Below are 7,960 nucleotides of genomic sequence, written 5' to 3'. Positions count from 1 at the left end.
AATGTGCCTCACCCAGCCATCTAATTTCTCTCCCCACCCCCAAACCTGGATCCTAATGTGGGCACACGGCTTGCAGGTGATAGGAATGTGACAGAATCACATCCTTAGGGACATAAGAGGTGTCCTTATGGATGTGACTCCTATTGCAATGCTCAGTTGTGATTCCCCCTGAGGCCAAGGAGGCTGCCGGTGACGGGGCCTTACGATGCTCCCCAGGCCACCACAGGCAGATGCCTCTGTGGAAAGAAGAGTGCAGTGCTGCTCTTAGCTTTTCCAGGCATCTCCTAAGTTGTGACTCTACAGGCACAGATTCAGAGAACACTGTACTTTAGAGAGCATCTTGTCCAAATTCCTCATTTTAGAGGTGAGGAAGAGGCCTCTTAGAGAAGGACAGGAACTAACCCAGTACTAGGGGTGATGGGCTGAACAACGGAGGGGAATAAAAACCATAATCTTGGAGTTAGAAAGCTAGGGTCCAAGTCCCAGCTTTACTCTTTACTGGCCGTGTGGCCGTAGCAAATGCTTAGCCTCTCAGATTCAGAATGTAAAAAGCTGTTGGCAGCATTTGCCTTAATTACCTCAGAGTTATTGATGTGTGTATTTGTTGTGTGTGCATGTGTGTACATAATAACAAGGATTCAAAATTCTACATAAACAAAAACAAAAACTTTTATTGTTTTAACCTAGGTCTTCTACTTTCTAATCCAATATTGTTTGGTGCATGCAGTTGAATATCATTTGTAGCTGTTAACCATAATAAACTTTAAAATCCCCATGCACCAGATATATTATCAACTCCTACCAAAATGATACCATACCAAAAGCACGATAAAATGAGCTTTATTATCCACTTTTCACAGAGAGCGAAAATAAACCAGAGATAGACCAAGTGTCCAAAATCAAGCCAGGCAGGTTGAGTCTGATGCCAAAGTGCATGATGTTACACAGCCACAATTTTAAGTCACCATAGCATCTAACCATAACTGGCTTAAGAAACTGTGTTATCTATGAAAATAACATTTTCAGGTATCAGAGCTTACGTGTATGACAGGACTGGTCCTCTTTTCTGTTGCCTTTGGCATTGGTTGGGAAAGAAGGAAGCTACTGTAATCACGAGGGCTTATGTGCCAGGCAGGTTGAAACCGCAGGCATCTCCTGGATGTAAACCAGACATAAACGGTCACCTATCCTTATGTCCAATTATATGTCAAATAACAGCTGGACTGATGCAAATTCTTACTGCTTTTAGAAAACTTGAAATTGAAGCTCATTGCAGCTTCCTACTTCCCTGAAAACTTCCTGCTTTCTTTTGGGTAATTTATTTATGACACTTGACTGCTGGCCTTGCTGTCGATATATGCAGGTATGCACTTCAGTGTCATCCTTCACTGTGTTTGCTGCAAATCTCCCTTTATAATTAGGATAGAAATGTCTTTTTCCACCACTGAGCCAGGGATGTCCAACCTTGTTCGAGTCTGTGATTCATTATCATTTGTCTGATTTTGTGACCACAAAATTAAAGGAAATTGAAGTTACATTATTAGTCTGCAGAGGCAGCCTGCGAGATGATTAATGATATGAGAAAATATGAGAAAACTGGAAAGCGAGCGCTGGGCCTCCCTGACACAGTATGAACCCATCATCCATTCAACCCTGCACCTTTTATATACAAGGCACCGTGCTAGGCACAGTGAGATTAAATGAAATGACAGAAGTGCGTGCACGAATGAAGGCTGATTTCCCTTGTCTTCCTCTTTCTGATGGGAAAAATTATCTCTTCACAGAAAACAATAAGGATAATTTCTCTTTATCCCTCTTTTACCTCCCTTTTAGTCTTGACTTATATAAAGAGATATGGTGATAGAATTTCAGAGTTGGAAAGAACCTTGAAGAAAAATAACAATGTATTGTAGCAGAAGGCCCTTCTAGATCATCTAGTCCAGCTGCCTCACATTTTATACCCAAAGGTGAAGAGACTTCATCGTCTCAGGCAAGGTATTGCCAGGATCACAATGGCAGGATGAGGATGGGGTGGGTTGTTGGTCTTCATCCAGGTCCTAGATTCTATGTCAGGGGCTGTACAGCTTCAGGTCTTTTCTAATTCTAAAACGAAATGCATGGGTAAGTCTCAGCATCGGTACTCGTTTTGTGCTATGTGACACAGGTCCTGATACCTGACTTCACTGAGCCACAGCTGTCTCAAAAAATACACAAGGTTATTGCAAGGAATGAATAAGGTATGATATAAGGAATGATGTAAGTAAAACAGTTCAAATCATGATGAAGTTCAGTAAAGGGTAGCTATTAAACTCTGATTTTCACAATTTGACAGGCTAATAAATTGAAGGAGTTGATAGCGGAATAAAGAATCCATGTATATTAAACGCTTCCTATGAATAAGGCGCCCAGATGGGGACTCTAGCTTCTAAGTAATCATCTGTTTCCTAGCTGAGGAGACTAAGGCTCATTTCAGCACAATAACTGGCCTTAGGTACCAGCTTGATTCTAAAACTCCACGCTGCCACAGCTGCTAGAGCTAGTCAGAATACAGTCAGGCTAGAAGAAGGTCTCTTAACAACCCCTTCAGGGTAAACCATGCATTCTCATTTCAAAAACGAAAAAAAAAAAAAAACCCAAAAAAACTTAGCAACAGTAGCTAACCTGAATAAATCCCCCAAAATATCAGATACCAAATGTTCTGTAACCATCCTGTTTGTTGGGGTTTTTATTGCTCCTGCAGAACAATTTCCAAAATGGGCAAAGAGCACAGTAGGTGGCTCTCTTTAATATTTCACAGGCCAGGCGACAGTGACTCACCAGATCCTACATCTGTGTCACCAGCAAAAGCCTCAGAAAGTTGAACAACAAACAAAACTGTGTGTTATGTTGGAGATAACCTTTATTTTATATTTTATTGTTTTTATATTTCTGCCTTCTCCTCAGATTTCCTCCAGCCACACTCTGCTTTTCTAACTGTGCCAGGTAAGCTGATGCTAACTGCCTACCTTTTAGCAAAAGCAAACATATGTTCCCAAATGCCAAAAGCAAGGAGCAAAACATTTCTCCCAGAACTGCATTTGCAAGCCTGTCTGCTTGCTACAAAGCAGAGAAACTTGATGGCCTGTAGGGAGTCTCGATGGATAAAGGGCCCCATTTCCTGGGCTGGAAACAGATCTGTTCATTTCCTACATAAGCCTGAAGCCATCAGTTTCCACAGGGAGGACGGGAACTCCAGACCAGTGATCAGTGCCACCGGCAAGTGCTGGTCTTTTCTGCAAATGCTGCCTCTGCATACTGCTGTCTATATTCTAACCTTTACCCACAGAATTGGCGAAAGAAGTGAAAAATGCTATGGTCATTCATGACATTTGTTCCTCAATCTTTTTACCGCCTTGTGAATTAGCACAAGGATGGTAGAGGGAAGAAATTACTCAAAACAGGAAGAAACAACGTGACATAATTCGGAACTTGATGTCTTCATAGTACCCTGCCTACTAGGAATTGAAGGTGCATTACATCAAACACAGGAGAGTGGGAAGGCTGCTTAGAGATCATGGCTTTGAAACTTCCTCTCCTGAGAGTTGGCGCCGCTAAACTCTACACAGCATGTTCAAGGATTGTTCCCTTAGCAAAGAAATGTCCTCTTTGGGGCAAAAAGGATATTCTGCAATGGCTAGCCAAATAAGGTCAACCTAACAACTGATGTAAATTGCTAAAATCTCACTGGAGAGGCTATAGGGCAGCAGTTCTCAACCTTTCACAGGGGTCGCCTAAGACCATCGGAAAACACATATTTTCGATTGTCTTAGGAACCTAGACACTGCTCCTCTATCTGTCTCCAGGCCCACATGCAGATATGCCCACATAGGAGTACCCGGTGACCCCTGTGAAAGGGTCGTTCGACTCCCAAAGGGGTCGTGACCCACAGGTTGAGAACCGCTGCTATAGGGTGTGACAGTAAAAGGCTTTAACTAGAAATCAAAATGTGTGAACTGTATCCCCAGGGCGGAGGTATAACAACCATGTGACCCTTGGCAACCTCTCATTTCTCTGAATCTCATTCAGTTTCCTTCTCAACAAACTGAGATTCCCTAAGAAGGGATATCATTTAATGAGCATCTACTCACTACATGTACTTTATATTATTCCACTTAATTTAATCCTCACACAAACCCTTGGAGGTGAGCTTTTTTCTTTTCTTTTCTTTTCTTTTTTTTTTCCATTTTAGAATTGGATAAAGGAGACACTCTAAATGTTGGAATAAATTGCTCAGTATTACCTACCTACATAGGAAGGAGAACTGAAATTTGAATTTGACCACAAAACCTGGGCTCTGACCACTATTAACATGCCTGCCATGTCCTTCCCTCTCTCAGTGCTATCGTAAGTAACAAGGAAGATAATATATCAAACACACTTTGGAAATGTTAAATGTGTGGACGGAAAAGGGGCCACATATTAAACCTGACATGCTCAGGAGACTAAAAAATAACCACATAAGATGTTCTGAACATAAATATTCCTAACTAAAAGCAAGTTGTGTCCTGTAGTCACGTCCTTGGCCTGTAGCTTCCTTGACAAAGGTCAATCTTTACCTTAAGTGAACCTGTTGTCTTTTTGCATCTAAGATAATATACCTTTGCAATATCAGAGTCATCTCTTTCTCCAAACCCCTTAGGGGGCACAACCCAACACACCAGAGCAGGAATCTACAAAATCATTGTTATCCTCTCCCTAAATACCAACCATCTCTATGTGCTATAAAATGCTATTAACTGTCCTGTACCCACCAATGTAAAAGAAGTATGTGTCTCTCCATTTTACTTTTTTATCCAATCCCAGAGATTTCTCCGCTTTGCTTTCTCCCACTCCCTTAATCTACAACCAATGGATTTCATGTAACCTCCCTCCTTTGATTCTAACGTATAAAATAAGTTGCACAAAGGTCATTTTCTGGAGCATTTTCTCAATCTACTGAGACTTTGCTTCCCAGCCATTGTTGACAGTTTGGCTCAAATACACTCTTATAACCTTTTTCTTAGGCTGGATGTTTTTTTGTTGTTGTTGTTGACAAATGTATGTATGATTTTGGTAATAAATAATCTGGATAAGGAGGAAAGGTATAACTGGGAATCCTTTCTTTAAAGAACCAGAACCAAAAGGAGTTAGCTTTCAATCTCCTTCCATCCCCTTATTCTGACCTTACTTTGAACATTTTCCTTTTCCCCACAAGTCCCCAGTCTTTCCGGCACGCATTCAGATGTATCCTGGCCAGCTCATCACAATGCATGCACACGGAACAGGCTGACAGAAGCAAGTGATCCCATCCTCTACAAATGCTTGGTGTGGGAGGTACCTGTAAAGGGCCCACCACCAAGCTCTTCCCGTTCCTCACTATATATCACACTCCTTCCCATGCACTCATCAACGCCACATGCAAATGCAAGGGACTGTAAAGCAGGCAGCCAACTATAAATGCTGGACACTCAATTCAGGGACTCATGGTATAGCCAAGAAATAGAAGTAAATAATTGTATGAAGTCGATCAGGATGAAATCAATTGTCATGAGCAGGGTGGGGACACTATTTCATTTTAAAATATAATAAAGGAAGACGTGTGTAGGCATGTGTGGGTGTTTGTGTTTAAATAAGGTAATTTTGTGTCCAGAAGGGACTGAATTTAGCAGCATCATTAAATGGTCCAAAAGAAATTCATGAGAATTTTGTTGTTGTTTTCTTATACTAACAAAAAATATAAAGTTGCTTGTTTGACTTAAGACAGCAGGAATAAAAGGCTTACAACAGTCCAATGCATGGATGGAACTTTCAGTGTCTCCTCTTGTCTTCCTAACTTGCATCAAATTCAAGACTCCTTTGCCAATAAAGGATGCCTCAAATCAGAGCTTCACCGATCTGAGGCTTGGCCTAAAAATTAGCAGGGATTGGCATAACTGAGAAAAATTAATTCTATATTCCAATTCAAGCATGTATGATCAAACTCACATGCAGACATCATTCAGAAAACACGTTCTATTAAAGGGCTGTTCAAACTCTAAAGAAGAAACCACAACATTTCAGATTAAAAAAAAAAAGTCACTCTAAGGTAGTAAGAAATCACCTTTCTGAAAAGTGTCTCCAAGGCTACTATATAACAATATTTACAATCGTTTCCGTCAATCTCAACCTGACCAGATGCCAGGCCAGGCACTGTGCTAAACATGTTATTTGCATGATCCTATTTCATCCTCCCTATTACCCTAAGGGCTCCCTGTCAGCATTAAGATCTCCATTTTGCAGCTGGAAAAAACCCGAGTATCAGAAAGATTGGCTAACTTGCCCAAGTTCACCCAGCTAACAGCGGCGGAGCTGGTGCCAAAACCAGGTACATTCTCCGTCTCACCAGTAGCTAACCAGAGGATCTGTGGAGCAGACCAGCCAAACGCTTTGAGAGGCGCTGTGGTTCACAATTTCACAACCAGGGGGTGGAGGAAAGACCGGCTGGGGACTGGCTCTTAAAGGAAACGGCAGAAGTTTGCTTTTATGTTTGTGATTTTTTTTTCCTCTTTCACTCAGCTTCCTTGTTCTCTCCCAGTACTCTGAAGTGAGAGGAGCTATGACTCCATGAAGTCAGCTGTTCCTAAATGAGACTCCACAGGACCACCAGCTCCGCTTCCTCCCAGGGCTGGAGAAAGAACCATACGAAGTCCCTGGCGCCCGGGCGTCCCTAACCTCTCCACCTACTCCACGAAGAACCTGACAGACACCCTCGGAAGGGGCATCTTTCTTAAAAAGCAGGTCTGGGGAGGGGGTAGCGAAGCCGCAAGCAGCCTTTACCAGGCTGTAGCCGCTCTAGGTTGGAAGCGACGTGGTACAGGCTGGGACACACTGCCCTCTTCTAATCCTCACCGCTCACAGCAGCGCTCTGGAGAAACCAAGGCGAGGTACACCAGGCAAGATCTCCCTTAAAGGGCTGGAAGTGGGGTGCGGCAACGCGCAGCCGTCCCGCAACTGCGTTACTTAGATCCCTACAAAGCAAAGATGGGGCTCTGGACAGTTGCGTTCGAGTCCTGGCCACCGCTGTGTGATCTATCCCAGCCACTGCCTCGCTCTGTGCCTCAGTTTGTCCTTCTGGACAAATAAAAGAGGGTTGGCCGAGACGATTTATACGAATCCTCCTACACGAGATTCTGTGGATCTGCGATGCTTTCGAGCCCGCATTGACAGAGCGAGACTCACCTTTCTTGGGAAAGCAGAGCCGGCGCAGCGAAAGCAAGCGGCAAGGAAGGAAGCAGGATCTCCCAGCACTGCTTCTTTGCGTGCGTCTGGCCAAAGCGGAGCCCTGGGGACCCTGATCCGGCCAGTCTTCCCCCAATGAGCCTCTTACTTTCCGCCGCACTTTCTTTTTTCCCCCTTTGGGGCTCCTCCCCCGCCGTGGCGCGATTGGCCGCCACTGCGCGGCTCTGGCTCCACCCTCCGCCTGGGCTCGCCAGCCACCCGCTCTCCGGGCTTCCCGGAGCTGCAGCTAGGGCGTCACCGAGGGCGGCCCCTCTGGCGGTGAGGAGGAGTAGCGAGGGGCGGGACTGCAGGAGGATGCGAGGCTGCACTCCTTCCAGTCCCTTTGGTGCTCTGCCACCACCTCGGCGGGCTTGAGCGCGCAAGGAAAAGGGAGGGTTGGTCCTGCAGCTTGGAATGCTGCCGGGCGCTCTGGGATGATACGCCTCCCACTATACACATAAGAGCACACCTGCGCTTGTTGCAAGATTCTGGTCTCACAGACGAGATAGATGCCACACTGCCTTTTCTTCCCTTCTCTGTGTATTTAGTTATCATGCTGCATGAAGGCTGTGTATCAAGTCAGGCTACAGAATTTGCGCGCCCACCATGTGCAAAGCACAGAGCGCGGCAGGAAGTAACAGACTCCATCTCAGGGGTAGGGAGTTCTTGCTGTGTTATAGGTGAC

General features: G+C 44.4%; 1 protein-coding gene across 1 annotated transcript in view; it reads right to left on the bottom strand.

Annotated features, from left to right (window-relative positions):
- IL1RAP (interleukin 1 receptor accessory protein) overlaps positions 1-7,403 on the bottom strand; it is a 129,304-nt gene extending 121,901 nt beyond the window's left edge. The window contains exon 1 of the mRNA XM_019623638.1: positions 7,237-7,403. The gene's annotated coding sequence lies outside the window, so the exon portion shown is untranslated. The remainder of the gene's footprint in view (positions 1-7,236) is intronic.
- Positions 7,404-7,960: the final 557 nt, after the last annotated feature.

This window comes from Hipposideros armiger, unplaced genomic scaffold, assembly GCF_001890085.2.
Source record: "Hipposideros armiger isolate ML-2016 unplaced genomic scaffold, ASM189008v1 scaffold_14, whole genome shotgun sequence".
Lineage (NCBI taxonomy): Eukaryota > Metazoa > Chordata > Mammalia > Chiroptera > Hipposideridae > Hipposideros > Hipposideros armiger.
Note: the sequence above shows the minus strand (reverse complement) of the source record. Positions and strands in the feature narration are given on the sequence as shown.